At 42.9% G+C, this 26,446-nt stretch overlaps 1 protein-coding gene across 1 annotated transcript in view; it reads left to right on the forward strand.

Annotated features, from left to right (window-relative positions):
- Nucleotides 1-17,079: 17,079 nt before the first annotated feature.
- The window catches only part of Bach2 (BTB domain and CNC homolog 2), a 340,193-nt gene continuing 330,826 nt past the window's right edge, over nucleotides 17,080-26,446 (forward strand). The window contains exon 1 of the mRNA XM_027928350.2: nucleotides 17,080-17,296. The gene's annotated coding sequence lies outside the window, so the exon portion shown is untranslated. The remainder of the gene's footprint in view (nucleotides 17,297-26,446) is intronic.

The raw sequence follows: 26,446 nt of genomic DNA on the forward strand, positions 1-26,446 counted from the left end.
CAGAGCCCCCTGAATGTTGCTGTAACAGGAGCCAAATAGATATTATAAGAATGGTGGCATGAAAGAAAATTGAAAAACATTCCTACCCACCATCCTTACCACTGTGAATCAATGTCTCATTTCACCTATACCTGTCCTGTGTTCTCGAGATGCTCTTTGTCCAGTGCCATCCACACATCTCTGTGCCTCTGCTCAAGCCAGACTTGAGCCGACAGTGGTTTCCTCCAACCTCCCACCTTGAAGTAGGGTATGGAGTCGTCCAGGTTTCTTATTGCCCATCCCAAGTATCCCGGCTAACTTAGAGTCTTGGGAAGCACATGTGGCTACCTCACTGCCTCTACTTTGTCAGTCATCAAATTGCCACATTCCTGGTATTTCCCAATGGCTTACTTCAACCCTAAATAGAACAGATTATTGGTAAGGCATATTGAGCCTTCCTCAAGAAAAATGGCAGTAACGGACCACAGAGTTAAATATCAAGTATATCCTCCTTAATATGAGATCAAAATCAGGAGCATTGTATCATACACATATACCACCCCACAAAACTTTCATAAAATTTTGAATTAGTAAGGTTTGACATTTTTTTACAATAGAATGATAAAGCATGTCTATTCACTAAAGAACAGTAATTGCTTTGAGTTACTCATAATTTTAAATGCACTGATAATAATATTGACATGATTTTATTGCATCTTGTTTTTACCTTGGTGGCCAGATGCTTTCCATGCTATCCTCTTTGGATGAGCACAGGATGCCTTTGGATGAGCACTGACTCTCTCAGGCCATTATCATTACTGTTTTAGAATGCTAAATGTGACACTAGTGGCCTAATGGCATTAATGCCCCTTTCAAAAGTGCCCAGTTTTCTCCTTGGAAGTAATTTCAGCAGCAAGAGGCTACAACGGAATAAATTTTGATAAGCAATTAGCACATATCAAATCAAGGCATATTATTCAAGGTTTTAAACTGCTACTAGAGATATAGCAAGGGTTACCCATTAAAATGCATCTGTGAAAAACTTCTGCAATTATTATGGAAGTAGTGGGTAATATTCAAATGGAGACAACTCAACCATTTAAATAAGTGTATTTTTAATCACAAAATGTCACTGTTCTACAGACCCGGTTTTCCTATTAACATGTTGGAGATAATGTTAATGAGATTTAGTGAGTGTTTTAAGAGCAGTTGAAGTCTTATTGTGAAAGGCAGCAGAAAAACACACAGCAGCATCTGAAGCTCTGAATCATTATTTATCTGTGTGAAATCGGATGATGCTTAAATCTGGACATGAATTGTCCAAGCAATAAAAGTACAGACTTTGATGACAAAACAAGTTGTCTCCAAACACTCCTCTATTCTACATTATTTTTCATATTTTGAGATGAAAAAATAAAATAAAATAAAACACACCAGGGGAGAGCATTTAAATCGGGGGGAAGGGGCTTCCAAGTTGATATTTCAGTAGACAGCTCCTTTTTGAAGGATGAATGCATTGGAGATATCAGTCACAGTGTTTATCCACCAACAGCCCCTCTGAAGGAAAAGAAGAGGACTCTATCCACAGCCAGCTGATTCAGAAGGCAGCTATCATTCTCAGGACAGCCCTTCCTCTCTTGGCCCCCTCCAACATGGAGCAGTTGATTGGACCTAGAGTGGGCCGCACCCATCCAAGGCAGCCAATCCCTGTCTTGCTAGCCCATACACTCGGTCACCAGATTTCTTCTCTCGCAAGGAACTGAAGCTGAAAAGATGTGTGTAGAACTGCCATAAAGAACGATCAGAGCCTTAGAAAGGGCTGCATTCTCTAGCACCTATAGTCCCAGGTACTCGGGAGGCCAAGGGTTAACAGTTTGGATCTTAAATGTTCCCCAAAAAGCTCATGTGTTGAAGCCTTTTCCCCCAATGTAACAATATTCTGTGATGAGATTTGGGGAGATGATTTGATCATGAGGGCTCTAACCTCATCAATGGATTAATCCACTGATTCCTAGTTTAACAGGCTATTGGGAGGTAGGACCTGGTTGGAGAAAGAAAGGTATATTGTCCCCGAAAGCTGCCCCTTACTGCCATGAGGTGAGCCGCTTTCCTCCAACATGCCCTTCTGTCATGGTGTACTTCCTTATACAGCTCCAGAAATAATGGAGCCAAGTGACCATAAACAGAAACCTCTGAAACCATAAGCTGACAAATCTTTTCTTCTTTTAAGTTGTTTTTCTCCCATATTTTGTCATTGTGACGGAAAGCTGATTAACACACTGAAGTGGAGGATTCTTTGAGCTCAGGAGTTTGAGGGCAGCCTTGACAACATAAATTCCATCTTAAAAGAAAAAAGGGGCAAACAAATGCCTAATGTTTTCTTTGATGTAAGGAGGCTGATTCATAGTGGGATAGGGTGGGGGAGCATGGGAGGAATAGAGGAACTCTAGATAGGGCAGAGGGGTGGGGGGGGGGGAAGGGAGGGGGCATGGGGTAATTAATGAATGTTGAATGTGATGATCATTATTATTCAAAGTACATGTATGAGGACACAAATTGGTATGAGTATACCTTGTATACAACCAGAGATATGAAAAATTGAGCTCTATGTATGTAATAAGAGTTGTAATGCATTCCACTGTTATAAATGGTAGTGCGCTCGCCCAGCATGCATGAGGCACTGGGTTCGATCCTCAGCACCACATAAAAGCAAACTAATGTATCCACCTAAAACTAAAGATACATAGTAAATAAATATTTAAAAAAGAAAAAGAGAAAGAAAAAGGGGCTATATTGATTTCTGAAAATTTTAGGAATCAAATAAGTTATGGGCACTGGGAATGTCTTGGCTGAGCCCCACACTGAGAAGATTTGAACTGACTTACATGTAAGGTGGAGGGGGTCTCAGAGATCCTTTGTGCCTTCACAGAAGACACAAAGGCTTTGCGATAAGCATCCCTCAACATCCCCCCAGTTTTCCTGGGGTTCCTAGTGCACTAGCAAGTCTGACCGTGCAGGGGACAGAGAGTGATAGAACCTACCTATACTGGTGGGAGCCAGAAGCCCTGCAAGGAAAAAGACCTATAAGCAGTGAAGAAATCCACCTGGAGGAACTGGAAGAAGCCATAAAGGCTTGGTATTGGAAGACAAGAGTGATTTGGAGCCCAGTCTGAGGCTCCATCTGAAAGCCACAAGCTTTTCTATCATCTTCTTCCTGCAGAATAAAGGTATGATGCGACCACATCTCCTAGGCCAGAGAAGAGTGAAAGGAGAAGCCATTTCCCAGGGAGCAGTGAGGGAGCAGATGTCCTGGGGTATATCAGAAGTCAGGTTGCTGTGCTGTGGAGCAGCATGTGACCTTACTTTCATGAAACATCAGGGAGGGCTGGAGTGACACCAGAACTGCAGATTGTGGAGCCATGGAAACTAAAAGATGGACCTCTCCTATACACTCTGGGGCAAGTTAAGATTTGACCACTTGACAACTAGAAACAAGAGATACAATGGTTTGGGGGACAAATTACTCAAGGAGATTGAACCAGGTACCCCAGCTGGTGAGGCTAAGCAGGTTTCCCTCAGGATTTCCTGAACAAGCATTGAAAGCTGGTCAGTAGTGCAGAGAATGGAGCAGAAACATTCCAAGAAAAGCAGAGACCACATAGCCCTTGAGAGACTGACCCTAGGACTTTTGACAGCTTTGAAATTCCAGTTGCAAATTCAGTCCATATATTTCTTTACAATAACTACTTCTGCCCCTTTTCTTACAGTGCCTTGAATAAGTCTCCACTTTTGAAACAGAAAAACAATTTAAATGATAAAATTAACAGATCCAAGGCAAAGTAACCCCATCGTTTAACAATTATCAGGACTTGATGATCAAGTCTTTGGTGTTTGCACCTGCCTGAGTCTTTTTCCTGTGGCATTGCATCCCCTCCTCCTATTACCATCCTTGGGCCTGTCCTGATAATTGACTGGCTACACTTTTCCAAGCTTTTCAACTCTAGTCCAAATCAACTTTACAGATGGGTTTTGGAGCCAAGAAAATTATGTTTAATTAAGCACCTACAATGCTCAAGAAACTTTACTGGTTGCTATCACACATCATCTTGTTGAATTGTTGATGACTACCATTATAATAGAGTTACACTAGTAGTTTTGTCAGTGAGGAAACCATGGCTCAAAGAAGTGAAATGATGTGTTTAGGAAATTATGGAGCAGAGATAAGGACACAGTTCTTTATGCTGTACCAGACCTCTCCTAATTTTGACAGCAAAGGGATCTGGGTTGATTGTCTAATATTTGTAACTGGGTATGGTGGATTGAAAGTAACATTACCAAGTAAGTGGAAGAGAGGAGGAAAAAAGAGGCACAAAGAGCACAACTGCAGAGGAAGTGGAAGAAAGTAAGCAAGAGATTAGATACGGTGGCAGCTAAGTCCTGATATTCCATATATCTGAGAGAGGGAGGAGAGGATATGAGAGATCATATCCTTCTTCAAGGAGATCCAGAATCCCATCTTGCACCTCCCTACCTTAAAGCTCCCCACTAACCAGGCTGATGTACTCCCATTCCCATTCTCACATGCACCATAATAAAAGGTACAACCAAGATTAGAATAAAGTGAGGCACCAAATATGATAGCCAGTTAGTTGAGTCTAGAAAGCAATCGTTGGCATTTTGTCAGCATGAAGTTTCCATTTTTAATTTTGGGAAATTTCATATTGCACAATTTACTATTTCCCCCACAGCTACCAGTGCTATTTTCTATCCATTTGGTATCTGGCCCAAGCCCAAGAATTTGCTGGCAGAGGCTGCTTTTACCAGCTTTGAAAGCATTGCATATTGGTTATGAGAACAAGCCCTGGAGCCAGACTGCATGAGTTCAAATTCTGCTTTTGATATTTGATGAGGTGTCTTCAGGAAACCTCTTCACTCCACTGTGTCAAGTTCCCTTCTTCTCAGGTTGGTTAAGGTGACCAAGCCTCCTGGTTTGTCCCACTATGGTTTGAAAGTGACCCCCAAAGTTCTTGTGTTAAAAACTTAATCCCCAGTGCAACAGTGTTGGGAGGTGGGATCTTTAGGGAGAAAGTGATTAGAAATGGATTAATGTTATCATGGAAATTGTTTTCTTGTAAAAATGAGTTTGACCCTCCCTTGCTCTATCTCCCATGTGCTTTTTTTGGCCTCCGCCCTTCTGCCAAGGGATGATGCAGCAAGAAAGTTCTCACCAGATGTGGCTCCTCCATTTTTGACTTCTTAATCTCCTCCTGTGAGAAGTAGATTTCTCTCAACAAATTACCCAGTTGCAGGTATTCTGTAATAGCAGGAAACAGATAAAGAAAGCCTAAGACTAAAGGACGTCGTGCAATGTGAGACTTTTAGTGCTAAAACAGAAAACAACCTAATTAAACAACAGACAAATTGGAAAAAGTTGGTCACACAAAGACACTGCATGTGAAGCACTAAGAACTGCAAGTGATCAACACATTAGCCATCAGTGTCATGTGAACCTGCTGCTAATGTGACTACTGGAATTGTTATTGTTTCCGTTGAACTTGTGGCTCTCGGACTAAGTCCTAGTTTTCCACTTCCCCAAAGCCCAAGAATCACTGAGAACAAGACAACAGTGAAGGAGATTTGCCTGTGCTGACAAGGAAGTCCATGAGTAATGAGAGCAAGTCAGACTCCAGGCTCCTCTTCTGGCCCAGAATAATGCCAGAAGCCCCATGCCCATACTAGACACATGCCAGGCTGGCCCTCCAGCAGGTTTTCCTTAAAGATTACAGACAGAGCTTGATCTGCTGAGTAATGAATTGAGTCTTTGAAGGCAGATTTCTTGTTAGGATCCTGGAATTCCCAATGAGTTTCTGAAGAATGGAAGGAGCTGGCGAAATCAGTTTCTCCCTGCCCACTGCCATCAGGCATCCTGGAAGATTCTATTTCTTGCAGATTTTGCAGATTGTGTGTTTGATAATAGGTTGATATCCTTAATATATAAAGAACACCTAAAATTCAATAATAACACAACAACCCAACTAAAATATGGGCAAAGGACTTGACTAGATAGTTGTCTGAAGATGTATAAATGACAAGCAAGTACAAGAAAAATGGTCAGTATCATTAATCACTAAAGAAATGCACATCAAAACTGCAATCAGGTATTACTTCACACCCATTAGGATAACTACTATCAAAAAAATGCATAAAGAAAGAAAACTCCAGAAAATAACAAATGTTCATGAGGAGATGAAGAAATTAGCACCTTGTGTAATCACATTCATACAGACAGAAATGAAAAAAAAATGGTTGTCAGGGATTTGGGGGAGGTGGGTGTGGAGTTTGTTGTTTCATGGGTATAGTGTTTCAGTTTTACAGGATGAAGTTGTGGAGATGGATCATGGTGATGGTTGCACAGCAATACTTAAGACCACTGAATTGTACACAGAATTTTATCATGATATTAAATTTGGATATAATTGTATTAAACCTGTAAAAGGATTTAGATGCAAGGTAGCTATAGAAAGATTCTGACCTGAGCAGTGGTGAAGGAATCTTCACTTAGGATGAGGAGTTTGTAGGAAGACGAAAAGGGGTAGGAAGAAGAGGGTGCAGTGTTTTGAGGTAAGGGATTATCATTCCCTTGCGATGCTTCATTAGCTAGAGACTAAATACAAACTTGTTTTCACCTGATCTTTCTCTGGTTCTCTCTGAGCCTTACAAGCAGAGGTTGCACAGATCTTAAATGAAGAGCTCAATAAATTTAGCATAACATTTGAGTGCAGCAACAGTTAAAAGAGGTGCTACTGTTGCTTCCTTTATCCCATCCCTTCCCTTTCCCTGAAGGCTATGGTAGGACTGTACTGAGGAGACAGGAGGAGGAAGCTGTTCAAGATGGAAAGAGACTAAAGACTGACATCTAACTGTGCAACCCATGATCCTGGATTGAATCTTATTCCAGAAAGGAAAAAGAGATATAGTTGGGTCAGTTGGTGAAATTTGAATTGGGTCTGTAGAATGGATGGTAGTGTTATAGTAATGTTAACTTCCTGATTTGGACATTGTGTTGTAGTTATGTAGTGTCATTGCTTTAGAAAATATGCACTAATGCATTTAGGGGTTGGTGGAGCATTGTGTTGACAACTTACTTTTAAATTACTCAGAAAATAAAAATGGTAATGGGTATGTATGTGGATCTATCTATCTACATATTTATCTGTAGACAGAGACAGAGAGACAAACAATAAATGTGTTGAAATGTTAACCACTGCGATCTGGATGAGGGAGATATGATATTCTGTGTAACACTCTTGCAGCCTTTCCAAAAGTTTGACATTTCAAGATAAATTGTTTTCAAAAGACATTGTCTTTTATTGAAATGAACCCACAAGTGAGGCAGCAGTTAACAGGAAAGGCCAAAAATGAAGATAAACATTATTTTGGTTTTTGCTTTCTTTTTTCTTTTTTGAGACAGTCTCGCTCTGTTGCCCAGCCTGCCCTCAAACATGTGACCCTCCTGCATCAGCCTCCTGAGAATCTGGGATTACAGGTGTAAGCCATGGCACCAGGCGGATAAACATTTTATCTACCACTGAATTAAAAAAAAGAACGTTCAGAAGACAAGAATTTTTAGTGAATGAAGAACAAAGTAGTCTGTCTTGCAAATAACATATTTATGATAAATTAATAAATAAGCATTCTGACTCAACACCTGCTTTTATTACCATGAGCTGCTCATCAGCTATGGGGACACAGGCTCCTCCTCTGGACTCTGCCCCATCAGCAGTCCTGACACACATCTCAAACCAACCCACCCCATGACACTGCCCTTGCAAGCCGCAGAAAAGTGAGCACAGAGGAAACCTACCAATAGTGTCTTGCCTGACGACAAGATCTGTAAATCCAGAGGGTACTCAAGTGAGACTGGAACAAAACTGTGCACCCGATATTTTCAGGCATCTGCAGACCAAAGGGCAATTCAAGAATGGGCACGTGGCAACAGTTTCCACGGGTGTCTGACAACTGAAGTGCAGAGCTGTGAGCTCTTTCATGTGTGTTAGGGTGGAGAACTACGTAGGAGACATCTTGGGAAAATGGAGAGACAGATGAGGCCCAAATCTCTGTCACTGACACAGGCACTCTGCCGGAAGCACATATGTGCATGTACAACAGCTGGGCTGACCAGCGCAGAGCTGTTAGTACTGTTCGGGTTGGATGCCCTCATGTAATGATACCACATAAACAATCTTTTTAAAAATAGATTAGAAACTGTAAGTATGGTCTTACATATTTGTTGGGGAAATTGCTATAGGGCTAGTGCACTCAATTCTCAGTGCCCCTCAAAAAAAAAAAATCATAAGCTGGTTGAGAATAATTAAATTTCAAGTACATTTTTATTAGGAAAAAATCATCAAGGCTTTCTCTTCACAGTAGTTTAAAAATTGTTGGATTGCTTCTGTCCATCCGCAAAGGTTTTCGAGTTTCTTTAAAGCAAAGATGTGATGAAAAGTTAAAACCAGTTTATTTGATCAAAAGCATTTTTTAGAGTTGGAAAGAATGAAGAGACGGATATTTTGTTAATTAGTTTAGAAAAGTCAGGCATTTAAACAAGCTCTGAGGAGGTGAGGAAGGGAAATATTGTTACAACCATTGTTTTTTCTTTTCCAGAGGCAATAAAAGGAAAGTGATCTTACTATTTTTTTGTTTATCTAAGCCTGATTTCATCTCCTTCTCTAGGAGGGAAAACAAATTCTGACTCATTCCACCGGTTACCTAACTCATCCTAAAACTTCAAAATATTAGCAAAATCCCTTTCTTAATTTTCAATTTCCATTTTGCAGAGTAGGGCTATGGATGACCCTTCCCCACCCTGCAAATTATGTTTAGTGCTCACATTCCCCAATACCATCACCATCAACAGGCCACTTCCTGTCCCAGAGTTCTAGATTCTCACTCAGTTTCCACCTCCACATTCAGTACTATAGATGTAATCTGTCCCATTTCCCCATCTCCAACCTCTTCCTCCAGTCATTTCTCAATTCCTCCAAAGCTCCACTTCTCCCCACTTTCTCCTGCAGGGCATCTAGATGCTCCCCGCTGTCATATCAAGCATTCCCTTTTCCACCGGCCTTTCTTTGTCAAGGAATGTTATTCCCAGGTCCCTTGTTGAAATGCTCTTTTCTTGTCTTACTCAACTTCTCAGTCTATGGACCTTTAACCTTCCTGCTTGCTCTATTCCATTTTCTTCATGAACTCCTGGTCTTTCACCTACACCCAATCCCAGAATGGCTATTCCTCAAAGTTCCAGACTTGGCCCTCCTCCCTTCTGACTCCACCCTTTACCAGTGTGATCTTACCTTCCTCCTGCATCCAGAGCCACTTCTTTCCTACTAACTCAAGCCAAAAGACTCCTATCCCTCTTCCCTCTTGTTGTTCCTCCCCTTCTCTCACCTCCCACATGCAAATGACCTCTCAGCCACAAGCTTCTCTGAATTCTCCTCCTTTCTCCAGCGCCTTTCACTGCCTTGGCTTAGGTTCCTGGAGCTCAGCTGTTGTCTCTGGCCTCTTTAGACCCTTTATAGAGCCAATGTGCTCTTTCCAAAGTCAGATCTGATTATGCCTCTTTGACAATAGAAAATTGGTCATTGCCTCTCTACTTGTCCACCCAGAATTTACAGAATCTCTAGGGAACTTTGAAGGCACAACTTTGAGGGTAGGAGAGGAACCTTTAGTCCTGATGGTCACAAATAGGCTTTAAAAAATTTAGAGTAAATTTGACCCACAAATATATAACAAAAGAAATTCAGTTGGCTTTTTAACATATAACCAGAGACTGCAATGACACTTTGTTCTTGGTGAAGGCCATTTGGGAGCCTGTTCTGGGTTCCCTAGGAATAAAAATTAGCATTTCATCTCCTCTGCCATTAAGAGCATTCACTGGAAAAGTTCAAGGGGAATTTTGTCCTGTGGATAAAATTTGTTCATGTCTACCTTTCCAGTCCCATATTCTGCTATGGGCTGTTACTTCTGACTATCTCAATTCACTACTCTATTTCTCCCGATCTTCCAATATCTTCTTTTGATAAAATCTTATCCTTCGGAATCCACTTCTTTTGTCACCTCCTCCAGGAAGCCATCTCAAACTCTCCAAATCAGAGCCAATGGGCAATGCCCCATGTCCTATTCTGGCCATCAGCATAGTGTGCTGTGATGACTTGCTCACCTGTTCATCTTTCCCTCTACCCCATGAGTGCCTGGCTTAAGCATCTCCAAAGGTTAGAATAGTGCTTACCCATGGACTATGTGTGCTTAAAAAAAAGACAGGCAGGTAAGTGATTGCTTTGTAACAAATACTAAGTCTTGGCCAATGGGAGGGGAAGGAAGGAAAAATGTACATTTTGAAAAAAAAAAAAAAAAGCAAGTCACAATCACAATGCCTCTTATCACTGCAGACTTTAGTGTTCCTCGCTAGCCAGGACAGCAGGCATGGTCTCCTGTGCCTTCTTCTTCTGGCCTCACCTTCTTGATGTCATGATAACTAACTCTTTCCCAGCCCTCCCATACAAGGCTACTTTGGTCAGACCAAATCCCAGTCTCTGGGCATCCTCTGGTATGGAATTCCCAATCATCTTTCTTCCTTTTTGGATCTGTCTTGAATTTAAGGTTCAACTAAAATTTCACATTCTCAGTGAACCTTTCTGGACTGCTCCAACAGTCATAACTTTCTTCCCTCTTAGCACCTACAACACTTAAGTCCTTATTAGAATTTAATTATATACATCTTGAATTTTATAACTTTTATTGGCTTTCTTTATTACAGAACTAATACATTTATATTAGAGAAACATTTTTTAAAGTTAAGCAACGGAAAAGCCACTCACCAGCTCTTCATCTTGAAAGAATGCCTTTAATATTATATATAAACCCTTCCAGACTTTTTTTCTATGCACACACAAGCAATTTTTTCATAAATGAGATCATGTAGTGTAATGCCAGATTCGTGGGACCCCAATAGACCTCCAAGAGCTGAATCTGATGCAATCACACAAGAGTCTTTATTGCAAGCTCCAGCCTGGACTCACAACCGTTTCTGACGCAGCAATCTCGAGGAGTGAGTCCTGACTCTTAGTTCAGTGAGGATTTATAGGTTTTTGAGGATACTCTATGCATCACAACATCATACAGCAAATCATTTCAAATCTTGGGAAAATCAAACAACAACTCTTAACATTGATTAGCACATTCATTGGCGGGAACAAGTCAGGTAAAGGTGATTGGTTAGTTCAAGTGGTGGATACGTTTCAACGTTGCAAGAGTGTATATGCTAAACTTGCAGGGTTGCCTAGTCATGTTATCAATCATCAAAACTACTGGGAGGGCCGCTTGGTATTTCAGGTATCTTCCCTGTCTCACTCTGATTGGTTGTTGCTTTGGTCCGAATTAGACCTCAAGCATTCTTTTGGTCGTTTCAGGAACTTGCATTTGCTGAGTCAAGGACATCTGGTACAGACAAATGACTCAGCAGGGTAACTATGTGCCTAGGAAGGAGTTTCCCAAGGACAAGGGTCACCCCCCCTTCTTTGGCAGGCCCTGCTTTGAGGTATAGGCTGGTTTTTCAAAAATGGAGTCACATCAGTTTCTCAGTAGAAAATACTGTTTTGCAAATTGTTTTTTTTTAAAAAAATACTAATAAAACATTGGCATGCCAACATACATACTTCTTCAATATGATTTTTTATGAGTCCAAATATTCAATTTTATATATGAACCACCATTTACTTAGCCAATCCTCTGCTAAGAGGCATTTCTATTTTTCTATTTTCTTTTTGCTATAATGCCAAAAATACCCTCATACATTCTTAAATTTTTTATTAATATAAATTCTAATAGATATAATTTCTACGTAAATAATTTAAAATATTATTAATTATTATAATTTATTAAAATAGTTAATAGAAAGCAATTAAACATAAAATCATTGTATTGGTCAACTATTTTGTGTATACTAGTTTTGACCATGTACTTAGATTTCTTTTAAGTTACTGGAAGGTAAGGTCCAATGTTTTCTAGGTTTTCATCTCTCAGCATGACAAATGCTCATGTCGTGAAGACTGAAGAATTAACTTATTTCACTAAGTTTTTAGACAATAGTGTCATTGTTTAGTACAGAATTAAGTCTTGGGCTATATCTCTATGTTGCTTCCTCTTTGGGAGTATTTCCAAAGTTTACCTTAGGAATTGAGTGGCTTGGGAGGAGGTAGAGATAGACAAATAAGAGAAATGTCAGTCAAATTCAACAACAGCTAGAGGTCAAATTGTTGTGTGATCCCAGTCACCTTAGAAACTATGGTGTTTTCTGCTTTATGATGCATTGATCATTTTTCAGAACTTGGTGAGATTTGGTATGGCAAGAAATAACTCTTCTTGGCAGGGGCATGTCCATAAAGACCCCAGCAGTGACCCATCCAAGTCCTCTTTGCTGCTCAGCAATTCTGCTACATTGCCTAGCACTAACTAGTTCACACTTCTTTTGTGGCCTCAGCTCCTATACCCTGCCCTCCTCCACCATCAGCTGACCATCTTGCTTCTTAGTCCACTAAGAAAACAGAACCATTCAGACTAGAGCTCCCCACACTTCTCAATAGCACATCCCAGCCCTCCCGCACACCACCTGCATTGCCCTCCCTCCTATCACTAGGGATTAAGTGGTTCTACTCTCAACTCAAGAACTTCACTCCAGAAATCATTCCATTTCTCTTTACATGTCCATAGTTTCCCCCTCTTGAAACCAATGAGCTCTAATTTCTCCCAACATCCCCTATCTATTTCCCCCTTTCACAGCAAACCTCCTCTAAAGAGGGGTCTATTCTCTTCCACTTCCTCTCCTCCCACACTCTCTCAAAACCACTCCAGCCAGGCTTTATTTCTGCCATCCTCCCTCTGCTAAGGATACCAATGACTTCTAAGTCACCAATCATAAAAATTAATACTGTATTCTCTCATTTCATTTGTCTCATCAGCAGAACAGGCACAGATGGTTACTTCCTGCTTCTCAAAACATCCTTTCTCACTTGGTCTCTAGGATGCTACCCTCTCCTCTCCCCTCTCATTGGCTGCTGCTTCTCGGCCTCCTTGGCTGGGTCTTCCTCACTTTTTTTCACCTTCCTAGCCTCTAAATGTTGAAGTGCCCAGATCTTAATTTTCAGATTTTTTTCCTTTTCCCTTCTCTTCTCCACTATATTCCCAGCTGCTCTGTGTTGGTGACTTGTGGATTTCTACCTCTAGTCTGGACTCTCACCGGAATTCTGTATCCCCACCTCTAATCACTTGCCCAACTTCTCCACTTAGGTGTCTGAAGTTAGGTAGGCATCTGAAGTTTACTGTATCCAGAACAAAATCCTGTGGATTTCACCTGTATCTCTTCCTCCTGTGGTCTTCCGTACTCATTAAATGGAATCTCCACCAATTAGCTGCTCAGGTCAAAATACAGAATTTTCTTTGACTCCTCTTTCACTCACATTCCACAATTGAATCATCAGTAAATTCTTCCCAATTCACTTTGAAACTTTACAGATTCCATTTGTGGTAGTTATTCCAGACCAAATCACTATCACCTCCCTCTCAATAGCCTCCTGCCTCTTTACTTCTATTCTTGCCCTCCCCTCCACCTTGCAGGCAGAATGATCCTTTGGGAGTCAAGACCCAGTCAGTCGTGTGCTTTCTCTGTAGAAACCCCTATAATGTCTTCCCACCACCTAAAACAGGCCTGCTGGTTATCTCTCTGGTGTTATCTCCTGCTACTCCCCTCCTTGCTCTTCTGTATCAATTACTGACCTCTTGACCTGTTGGCTCTTCTTGTTCCTGGAACATGCCAAGTCTACTGTTCCTCAGAGCCTTTGCACTTCTCTCCCTCATATCTGAAAACTTTTACTTCCAGGATAGCTGTAGTGGTTGCCCCTTAGGCATTCATATCTCTACTCAAATATTCCCTCATTAAGAAAGGCTTCTATGACCAATCACCCCCATGTAAGAATATCCCCAACCCCTGTTACTCCTGAGCTCTTTTGTTTATTTTATCCCCACCCCCTGAAGCCATTATAATACACAATCTGACTACATATCTATGAGTATATATGCTTGACTCCTTGTCTGTCTCCCTCCTGGTCTCATCACCGGAATGAGAATTCCATGAGAACCCAGGCTTTGTTTTGTTCACTATCACATCCCAGACTGTAGAAGATTACCTTCCTCATAACATGTGGTTCAAAAATTGTTGAACAAATCACCACTCAAAGCTATTCAAATTCCATCAACTCTCTAGTGTCACCTGTACATTACTAAGCTGAGGTTTTATACTTTACACACACTTTATAACATCTGTTTTTGAAATAATAAACACAAGTCATAATTCCAAGGAGCTTGTCCTAGTTAGTAAAACTCTCAAGGAACTTCCCATAATCATGGCTCCTGCTGGCTTTGGCAGTCTTCCTCTCAGCATCCCACTCTGTTCTCTTTTGTCAGATTTCACTGGATGTTAACTTTGCCCTGCTAAGCCTTATTCAAGGTGCCAACTGCATTTGAAATTCTGCCTACTGTTTTGTCTGAGAAAAACCATTTTTATCTTCTCAGCATCTTCAAATTCTGTCTAGGGTGCTGGGGAGCACAAAGTTGAAGACTCCAGAACCACTCTTTCTTCTGTTTTCCTTTCCTTATCTTTTTGTTGTCTGTATATCTTCTTTTCTCTATTTTACAAAAATCAAGGAGATTTCTAGAAATCATGTTGATTAGCTTTAATGCCATGGTACAAAGTTATTGTCCCTGGCAACCATATTGTGCTTTAGAAATGTATCACAGATGAAGCCCATATTCCAGATCCAAACACATATGTAATTATGTAGTGTGTGGGGGGGATGTATTAGAAAAGGTTGCATGTTCCAGACATGGGAAATAAGTCGACCTCTATTCAGGTTATTGCCATAAATACAGAGAAGGAAAGCCCCTGCCCTGCATCAGTTTTCCATCGTAAACACGTAAAGTGTAGCACCACAGCCCAGGGAATGGAAAGCAAACACTCATGACCAAGGCTATCTTAGAGCCTAACCTCTGCAGAAGTGCTGTGAAGAGAGGCTGAAATACAGGCATGCATCACGGTGGCTGGCTAGCCTGTGTTGTATCTATCTGGGACCAGATCAGTTTGCAACGGGATCCCCCTCCTCACCCACCTCCACACTAATGTGCAGAATTCCACTCCCATAGCAGGGCAGCCATAGTCTACATAAAAAGAAATGAATTTATGCATCCTCATAGAGATGACCTCAAGCCTGGCTCTTGTGAGAAAAACATTGATTGGTGCTATTAAAATGCATAGTTTTTCACCAACACGTACAAGAATGAAGAATGCAAAAGCAGAACCATTCATAGGACTGGTGAGAAATGGCAAGCACAAGTCAGACTAGGGATGGGTCTTCTGTCCTTGCCAAGGGGAGTCAGGCAGGAACTTCAGAAGCAAGGTGTTTTTTCCCCCAAGGGGCAGTAGATCAGAAACCAGAGGCTACTTCTGAGACTTTTCCTTATCTGAAACCAGAAAGGTTAGCAGAAAAAAATCTCCTCATGTGCTGCCACACTTCAAGGATCTGCAGGGCTGTTAAAAAAATTAGCTCAGCACCTTCAGCTTGCATTGGGCGGTCACTTAGCTTACCACACAGACATTCCGAATGGGGCCTTTTAAAACTCTGCTCTCAAATGAAGGTGGCTCAAGCAACACTTGGATGATATCACAAGACTCCCAGGGTGATGCTTCACTGCTTCCTCAGCATATGCCAGTGCCCATTTTACAAGGGGGGATTTATGATCCCTCTCTCAGTAGAGCAAGCCAAAGTTTTATAATATTCATTAAAAATCAGCACCACATGTAATAATATGGAATACTGCCTTACACAAGAGGGCCAAGTTATAGGTGTTTAGGGAAACCTGGCAGAATTTCTTGGCCTTGGTGAGGGGTAAAGTTGCAGGCACCAGCACAACATTAACACAACCTTGTTTTATTGCAAATGTACGTTCAGCCTAAGTTCTAATTACTCCCTTTAAAATCCTACCACCACCAAGCTTTCTTCCTACAGGGCAGCCACACGATGGTCTTAAAGGGCAGAAGCAGTGTCTAAAGTAAAGGCAGGGGAAAGTTGCTACAGCGCAGTAGGAGGTGAGGCTAAAGCTGGGAAGGTGGCTTTTTATTTAGGCTTCGCAATAGATCCGTGCACTTCCATAAACTCTGGCATGGGGGCTTCCAGGCTCATCCAGTTTGCAGAAGGCCAAGGCAATCCAGAAAAGAATTCAAACATCAAAGTCTCTCTTGGGTAGGACACTGTTCTTCCTATGCATACTCCCCCATCCCCAAGACAGGGCCTGGTTAGCTTTGTAGGGGCCCGTTGTGCATCTTTTCCCGTCCCTCCAGGGCAAGGCTAGACAACCCAGGAATCCCAGGTTTCGAGGTTTGGCTCTCCTCCCTGGGTATAGTGCCTGGGGCTCTGGCACCCTCCCCTTGTGACACACTAGCCTTCATCACTACTCTAATCCCACTTGCCCCAAACCCGTGTCTTTCAAGGCCTGGCAAGGCCAGGCTGAGCGAGTCTGTCAGGCCGGCGTTGAGGAGAGGGCTCTCCCGGCCGCGCGGCCGCACAAAGCGGGGCGAACGGCTGCAGCGGCGGCGTGAGGCGCGCCCCCTCCCGCGAGCCAGCGAAGCGCGCGCCCGCCCCCCGCCCCAGCCCCCGGAGCGCCATTCGCGGAGCGGCTTACGCTAGTCGCCAGGCGTACGGCGCCCCAGCGGCCAGGGAGGTGCGCTGCCCGGCTCCCGTAAAGTTATTGTGAATGGGGAGCGGGTGACGTCAGCGCCGAATGTCAACAATGTAGCGATTGAGAGTGTGGGCGTTCCGGGGAGAGCGCGAGCCGCGCGGCGCGGAGCAAACAGCGCCGAGCCGCCGCCGCCTCAGCAGCAGCAGCAGCAGCAGCAGCAGCAGCGGCCGTGCACGCCCGGGCTGCGATCGCAGCAGCGCTAACGTGAGCGCCCGCCGCCGCCCTCGCCACCCCGCCTGCCCAGTCCCGCCGCCGCCCGGTTCTCGCTTTTCCCCGATCTCCCCTCGCCCCTTCCCCTCCCCCTTCCCAGCACACTCGGGGGGCTGGGAACGAGCTGCCATGTGATGCGCGTCCCCTCAGCGAGCTTTCGTTGACCCCCGAATCGCCCACCGCGCCTGCTGCCGGGAGGGGGCTGCGGGCTGGAAAGACGCGGGGAAGAAGAGGCGGAAAGGACTCAAAGTTCTCTGGCGAGGTGAGTCCCTGGCCCCGGGACGTGGGCCGCGGCGCCGGGCAGGGCGGCGGGGCAAGTTTACGCGGGGAGTGGGTGCGCGGAGCGGGCGGGGAGGCGTGGGGAAGCGGCGCGGGAAGGGAACCGCGGCCGCCGGGCGCCCAGCTGCTAGCCCAGCGCCCTGCTCGCTTTTATGGCATTTTTCTAGGAACGGGAAGGGGCTGGGAGCAGAGCCGGCGGACGCGCAGCAGCAAATGTGCGCTTTCCCCGCCTGGCTGTTTACGGCGGGCGAGGCGGCATTGTATTTTGCTCGCGTCGACTGGTGTTTTGGAACAGCAGGGGGAGGAGGAGCAGAGGGTAATAAGTCAGGCGTGGGGAGGGCGGGCTGGAGGGAGGCGCGCGTCCGCGCGAGCCCGAGCAGCTGTCAGACCTACGGCCCTGTCCCTGGCGGTCGAGGTCGGGCAACCGGGTCCCTAGCCGGTGATCCGCGCGCCAGGCCCGGCGGCCTCCTCCCTGCTCAAGACATCCGCGCCCAGGGCTGCTCCGCAAAGACTGCGGTCGCCGCGCCTTTGCGCTCAGCTGTCAGCCGCAAACGGGTGGCCCTGATCATCGCGACTCGCCGGAGGATCAAAGCTCAAGTTTAGGGTCCTAGGAAAAAGCAACTGGGGACCTCGCAGAGCAGACTAGAACTAGGTGGAATACCTACTAGTCAGGGGTACGGTAGTCGGAATGCGTCCCGCGGAGCTCAACCTTGTGGCTGAGACACCTTGCACCCATCTCTTCCCAAGGTCCTACATGAAGTCCAAGTGCAACACGCACCCACACTCTACACACAGTCTCCAAGCCCCAGAAGCTCCAACTAGGATGGGAATTTATCTAGGGAGCACCTCCCCATGCCCAGACTCTCCGTGGGTCTCTCAGTTCTCTCACCCTGTGGGTGCTCAGGAGCCGAACACCACGGAGAGGGCGGAGGGCGGCGCTCACGGGCTACCCCAGGTGCCAGCGAGAGGGGACTGAGCGAGCATCTCGGCGACCTCGCTCTGGCCAGGGACTTGCAAGAAATTGGACCGTGGGAGGAAGCGGGCAGGGCCGGGTGTATGTGTCTGGAAGGCCGCGCGTTCCTGGGTTCGGAGGTCTTGGGCGCGCAAGGTATTATCAGCATCCTCTTGCCTTTAAGCAAGTTTGGCAACTTGGGGCAAGTTCCCGCGCGGCAGCTGTCCGGAGTGGTTTTGTCCGTGGCCCAAGAAGGTGCGCCTCACAGCGTGCCCTCCGGGTCACCGCCACCGCCACCACCACCACCGCCACCACCATTGGCACCGCGAAACCAGAAGGACAAGGGCGCCTCCCCCTCTAGACAGAGCTGCCGATTCCCCGCGGGTGGCGAGACGCGGCGTTCCTCGGTTTGCACCTTCTCTGTCTAGTGCTGCAGTCTCTCACTCTGTGTAAATTTCATCTGTTGAGTGTATTTAACTAAAAAGGGTAATTACTTTAGATAAAAATCCTTTACTGCCTAGTGGGAACCTTGGCGGAGATGATGCCTAATGAGATTTTTTGCTTTTGTCTGTTTAGAGTAAAATTAGAGATGTTAACTCCGATAACGGTTTTCTCAGATCATTAAAATGTAACATGTAGGAAAGGCATGTCGAGCTGCGAAGGCTCTGGCTGACATGAAAGAAGCTGAGCGTGAAAGGCTGCCACTCCTCTGGTGGAGAGGGCTATTTCAGTAAGGCAGCGGGCGTCTCGCTTAAAATATGAGACCGCCCCACCCTGGTTCTCCAGCAGCTCGCGAGTAAACGGCATTTTTCATTCTTGCAGGTAATAATAAACGTGAGTCATAATGACATCTTGTTAGAATTAGTCTTTAGTCTGTAAGAGAGATTGCTAAATTACAATGTTGCATTCAAACTGCTCCAGTGAAAGGTCTGTCAGCCTTTCCATTATAAATTCAGTTTTTCTGGAGTTTATAATTTCACCGCAAAACTTTGAGTGGCTGTGATGTTTTTCCCTCCTGTACTTTGGTCTAAAAAAATGCGTTAATTTCCAAGTTCCATTCTATTTGCTCTTTCTGAAACTTGAATATCATTCAAGTGGGATGGGGGACCAGAAATGGAATAGACAATCATGGAACAAATTACTTTGATTAGTATTTTCATTTTGAATTTTGGAAAGCTTCAGGTTTGCCATTTGATGATCATAAATTATCAATAAATTCCTCTGATGTCTGTCTTTCTGCAGGTGGATTGGAGTGTCAGTTTGTAATGTAGATTCCAGGATTACATGGAAAGATACATTTTCCTCATGTGTGTATCTGAACTGATAACCAAATTTTGAACACCTCTATATTATTTTATTTTTCAGTCCTTTGTATGTTGCATGTCAGCATCTGTTGTAGGGAAGAAGGGGTGAAGCAGAAGGGAAGAGGGAATGGAGATCCCCTAATTCACTCTTACTATTACCAATGCCTGGGAGGAAGCCATTTATTCTCTTTCTGTTGAATTATGCCCTTTGACTTAGTATCTTCAGGCAATTCCCTTCCAGTCACTCACCTCTGGCTGCTATGTGAGGAGCTTAATTATTTGCAAACTGCCTTGAAATCCCTGGATGAAAGGCACTGAATAAGTGCAAAGTATTGTTATTCAGATATGGAATTTAATGATCCATTACAGTTCATCAGGAAAATGCACTTTGCAGTGATGGTAGAAAACATTTCCACCTGATAGAGGGTAATAATAACTGCTTAAAAGTAGGTTCAGATTACAGATGAGACAATTAACTCTGGCCATGTGCTCTTCAATTTGTTGCAATTCATTTTGTGATCAAAGTGAGTCACAGAGAGCCAGATGGTGAGGTTCATGTTCAAATCTCTCCTAGGCCAGCCCTTCACTTCTGGGCCCACTGTCTACCCAGCCAAGAGGACTTGGTTATTCATTAGCACTTGTGAGCTGTGCCTCAGAATTTGTAATCGAGGCCCCTGTGATGCCAACAAAAGGGCTCAGGCCAATCTGTATTGTTGGGAGCAGTTTAATTTTACTTGGATTAAGTCTCACTTGGTGTCTCTGGTGTGGATCCAGCTTTAACAAGGAAGAGAGGGCCCAGTGGCTCTCACGCTTTGCTGTGTGCTGCTACACTGAGCTAGGCTTTGAACCTCAGATTTCAGGGGCTAGTGTCTGGCATATTGAAAATACTGGCTTGATTGTTGAATGAATGGGAGAATACTTAGGTAAACAAACACCTTGCTGTTTGTCTAGGGGCCCAAGGGGCAGGACTGGCTTCATGGCGACAGAATTGTGCAGTTGCACATGGCCCCTCCTCTCTTCCCTCAGAAGGATTTCACACCTGGTTTTATGTTCTGCTGTTATATTTTTGAAATCCTTAATAATTCCTGAACAAGGGACCTCTCATTTCCATTTTCATTGAACCCTACAAATTATGTGCCTTGTTCTGGTGAGGAGAGGGCGTATTGTGGAGTGGCAGACAACCACTGCTCAACCTCACTCGTTGTTGTCTACTGTTGCCAGGCAGGAATTGATGGCAGTGCTGGCTTTGTGCTGTCATATCACTTGATTTTTCCAAGGGAATTTGGATATCTGGATTTTTATGTGGAATTTCCTATTTAAAAATATTGGCTCAAATTTTTATAAACATTGGTTGAGAATGTATGTAAAAATTAGCATTGTCCTGAAGATGGCCTGTCTTCTACCACTTAACAGACTAAAACATATGATTGTTTAATATTTCTATAGTTAGTTATTTTCTAAAGGCCTGACACAAAGTGGATGATTTTGGGGTGTGTACCAACTGAATCATTACAAGTATCAGGAAAATTGAAATACGTAAGAAAAGCAAAACTCCAAATCAACACTAAGTCTCACTCAGGTATTAATACTGTCCATTAAAAAGGAGAATTCAACATGAAAAGCCAAATAATTCCACAGGCACAGTGTTATCCTCTGCAGGTAAATAATTCATTGCTTTTGAATCACTTACCTTCTATTTATCTGTTATCCACCAGATGGGTATAACTTGGCCCGTTTAATGCCTGAGGACTTCCATGGGAATTTGATCTTGAAGAACATTCACTAAAACAATATATTTGTTTTGTTGAATGCTTACATGTGCCATACAGTGATAACTACTTTACATGGGTACTTTACATACGTATGAGATATATGACTACTTTACATATCTCATCGAGTCCTCAGCACAACTCTGTGAAGTAGGCATTGTGCCCATTCTACAGCATCGGAAGGTTCTAATCAGAACTTCATCTGAGTAAGTGTGTATTTTCTTGGATGTGTACAAATTATTTCCCCATCCTGTATACACAGTCCAGCATGGAGTCACTGACTGGTTAGTTCTATGTCACATACAGAGAACATGGTCTCTATCCTCTCATACATGGAACAGAGAACGATACTGGACATCACATTTGTCAATCTCTGCACTTTAGACAACAGACTGAACCTTTGTCTCCTGTTCCTCTCCTTTCCCTGTCTGGATATTGAAGAAGCCTCATTGACATATGACCCTCCCAGAGACACTCAAAGTTCAGAAGTTGAGGCTGGTTGCGAAAATTGTAATTTATTTGGTAAAGCAGATAAGAAACTTTTGGCAGAGCCCCAGTTATGTTGGGGAAAGCAGCAGCCACACCCTGGGAATGAGGGAAAAGAGCTCTGTATTGTTAATGACGATGTATGACCTATTGCTATCCCATCTTTAAATTCTACATGAATATTTACAATTTGTTCACGTCTAAATTAAAACCTGCCATGGACTAAACATTTTGTAAATTCAGTAAAATATAACTCATCTCTTTTTTTTTTTTGGTCTGGAACATTTAATAGAACAGGAGCTGAATGTGTCAATTCAAAATTTCCCTGTTGAGTTTTCCTCTTTTTTCCTATTTATTAATTTCAAATGTCATTCTACTTAAAACTGAAACTTAATCTTAATATCAGCATGCTATTCAACTTCCTTAAACCAGAACATATCTTCAGAATCTTACCACAATGTCCTTTTTCAAGGGCCATTTCATTTTTAAAGAATATGTAAATTGAGCCTCCTCCTGCTAGTGGCTCTACTTCAAAAATCAAGCAGGAATTTCACCTTTGTTTTTTCCTTGAGCTGTTTTTTTCCCCCAAATAATCAGTATCTACAACCTGAAAGCATTTCATGTACTAGTTCATTCTAGTCATTGGAATTACAGCCCAAATGCCTCCCCATCGTCCCTGTGACTTCATAATCACAGCTTCTCCAGCGTATTCCTCTGGTTAGCTTCTCCTTTGTTCCTTCGCCTGATAATGAATTGTCCTTTCGTTCTGAGATGTGTCATTTTCCTCCCTGACCTTCTTGTCCTCTTCCTGAGAGCTAGCTGTAGGACAGGCTGCAGCAGATGTGAAGGAGAGCTGGCTCTTGGCTTCCAGCTCCCTCCTGTCCTGTGTCGTCTTTCATCTTTTTTTCCCAAGCAGTGAAATCCTCTACTTTCCAGTCCTTGCACTTCCATTCTTCTCTTCAGTTGTTCCTGAGCCTGTGGCTGGCATATGAACCAACTCTAACCCTTCAAAAGAAGGGTTTGGAGCTTCTAAGTTCCCAGTCACTCTAATCTTGCTTTCCTATCTCTTCTCTCTCCCATATCATTTCAAATGTCAGTCTCAGGCAGATGTCTCAGGAGTTTCCACAGGTCTAGCCCACTTTGGGAGACTCTAATGTGGTGATTCAAATTCCACAAGCAGGGGAAAAAATGTGCATGGTCAGCAATTTTCCTTAGTATCCCCCATATCCATAGATTCTTGGAACTTTTTTTCTTCCCAGACTGTATTCATCTAAGCAACAGGAATTTGCAGATATTACCAAATGGACCAAGTGTCCAGAAATGCTGTTCTTTAGAGGCAGATCCTCATTCACTCCTTCAGTAGTGGTACTTAGTAACTCTTTTGTAGCAGATTATCATGGTGCTAGTGGGGAACAAAGCCAGTCCTGGCCACTGCCCTTATGAAGCCCCCATCTAATAGAAAGGATGACATTAACCAGTTAGTTGCAGATAATTCATTAAACTTCTGTGAAGGAAAACTATTCTATGTAACATGGTACAATTTGGGGAGGGGTTTTTTGACCTGGTCAGGTGGTGGGGATTCCTCCCACCCCCACCAACCAGGAGGAATTGTGCAATGAGCTTCAGTGAGGGTCAGTTGGAAATTTGAGGCTTGCTTTTTCCTCCAACCTCATAATCCTATTAATTCACTACTCGCTTTGGCCCTTTGGAGTATTGCACAAACCATGATATAACCCCTGGGGCCATTTTGGCAAATAATGATTTCTGTATACAGAGTCCAAAATTGATTTTTTTTTTTTACCTGTGTCTCTGGAGTCTGATAAAAACAGAATTGCTAATTGCCAAAAGTACTGTTTATTTCCATTCTTGAAAAAAAAATACTAGTTAACATTTCTTACTTTGAATATATTTAGGGTAATTTTGACAATTTTTGAAGGATCAGAAGCTACACGGACACTCCCTTCAAAATGTCTGTGTGTATGAGACCTAGACAAATACCTTGAGTGAAAATGTGAGTCAGACTTCTATCTAAAGTGCTTCACTTATCACAGAGCAGGAGGGGTCTCCATCCTCTGCAGATCAAGGATGATTATTTAGACTGTTTTTTGGAAGCACAGTTTAGGAGTGTTGACAGTATCTATTTAAAACAAATTGGCTATATTGTACACTAAAACTCCTCTATTTTCTTTTTCTTTGATGATAGCTAACCTGCATTAAGCGCTTCCTATGTATGTTGCTCATGTTAAGTTACTTTTTTCCCCATAACAACCCAGAACTGCATATGATCTTCAGCAGTGAGAGCATGGATATCACCCAGCTAATGAGAGCAAGCTTTGATTGGACATTGGATGTATGATGCTAGAGCTGTACTCTTAACTCCCAGGCTCTGCCTCCACTTTGCTGTCCTTATTCATTTGAATTTGGAACCCTGTCTAGCAGGTCCCAAAAGTGGAAATATAGGCTAACTCATTCTGAAATATTGGACATTTTGTTGACATCTATTTGAAAGATAAGATTGAAAAATAATTTCTGAGGGAACATGAGTGAATATATTTCTTGTCATTCACTGGACTAACTTTCTAATAATTACATTCCTCAGATCTTGTCCCTTTAGAGATTATGAAGTAAAAGTGATGGCTTGGAAAAGCAAAAAATGAATTAGGCATAGAACATGAATTCCATGGCCTGTCCCCATGGTTTTATCTATAGCTTAAGAGAAAAAGCAAAAAACAGAATAACACCAAAAGAAAAACCCCACTGCCAACAACAAAACTATTCTAGTAGATATTCTACTCTGGAGGAGGAATTTCATTTAGAATCAATCCCATTAGAGCTCCTAATTGGAAATATTAGCTACCAGTAACAGATAAAAGCAGGTAACCTTTGTTCTCATTCTAGTCAATTTCAGAAAGAGATTATCTTGCCAGATTATTATGTTGCAACTCTCACCTGAAGATTTGCATGGTTTTAAAGGACTCAGCCAGGCAGCCAGTTTGGCGGTGTCCACTGATTACCTTGGGCTTGCAGGGTCACTGTTTAGAATGCTGACTCAGCTCAGCTGTGCCTGGGCTGGACACCACATTGTCATCTTGAGTCAAGAGGCATTATTTCTGAGACCTGCTTGAACATTAAGCACATGTTTGAAGCTCAGTTTGGGAGATGATCAAGTGTATGAATGTACTGTGCTTATTTTTCAGCATTTAGTTCAAATTTTGGAGGTGGCTAAATGGGGAGATGCTTAGTGTGTCAGTGTTGGAGGTTTTAAGTGATTAAAAAATCAAGCAGATGAGTGCATAAAGATTTCTATGCAAACAATGATGAGCTTAAATTAAAGCTGCTGATTTAGTGTGAGAATTACTTGCATTGATTTGTAGAATATCTATATGGGTTCAAGATTCCATATTATGCAAATGAATAAGCCCTGAAGAGTCAAAGTGAAAAAAAAAAAAGAAAATTAACTGTGAAATATTTTATTACCCATTCAGCAAGAGGAAAATGTAGACATTCTTTGAGTTAACCCTTACTTTTCAACATTTCCCCTCCAGGAAAGATCAGCAGGAATGATGGATCTTGTCTTACCTGTAAAGGAGGTAGGCAAGTTTGCCATCAGTTCCTCAAGGTCCTCTTTCTGTCCTTACTTCTTTGCATTGTACTCTGCTGTCTTTTAGCTGCCCAGTGCTCTCAACTAGTTTCTGTCTTTCCTTCCCAAAACCAATCTCAGAAAAGGATATTGCAAATATAATTTTACTAGAATATAAGTATCCGAGTGTACCTTGTGCATTACTTTTCTGAGGCATCAGCATATTAATAACAGATAAAGCCCAAGAATTAAAACCCTGAAGATAGGAATGTAGAATTTCATACCCTGGAGAACATTTTTGAATGAAGAGATGGTTCTTTATAAGCTAAGCCTGGATGGAGAATATAGACAAGCAGAGTAGAGCATAGAAACCACAGTGATACTAAAAATATAAAGGGCAGATGATTCTTAATAATACATTTGTCAGTTAGCATCACCTTCCTCCTGCCAGATACTAGATTTGAGCACATAAACCTAATGTAGCAAGATGGTGTGTTATGTGACATTTAAACAAAACTTCAGGGAAAAGCTACTTGATCTATGATTAGAGATTTTTTGTCAGTCACTGGCAATGACCCCAGAATTCTCTACGATCCTCGAATACTGAATCTTTGAAGGGTGAATAAAAAACAGTGAATCTGATATCACCTACCTCCCCGCACCAGTTGTACCAGTTTCATTGATAAAAATTGAATTGATTTTATTTCAATATTGGTGTGCCCCATACTGTTAACATGGTGGTGACACTTGGAGGTTTGGAGAGACTGGTTGATAATGGAACTATACTTATTTTGGAGAAAGTTTTTGCCAGGTTAACACCCAAACCTGAAGACTCAGATGCCAGTTACACCACCCCGCCACACTCCTCCAGCAACCATGCTATGTTGGGTTGATGGCGCCATCTAGTGGCAATATATAGAACTATTCGCTGGACTTCGCTCATTCTGTGGGTCTGTTCTTGAACTGAGGTGAAGTCCTCTTTCTTTGGAAGGGCCCTGTCAGTGGGGTACCGCTCTCTAGTTCCAATTTTTCCTTTCTTCAC

This window comes from Marmota flaviventris, chromosome 6 (assembly GCF_047511675.1).
Source record: "Marmota flaviventris isolate mMarFla1 chromosome 6, mMarFla1.hap1, whole genome shotgun sequence".
NCBI classification, from domain to species: Eukaryota; Metazoa; Chordata; class Mammalia; order Rodentia; family Sciuridae; genus Marmota; species Marmota flaviventris.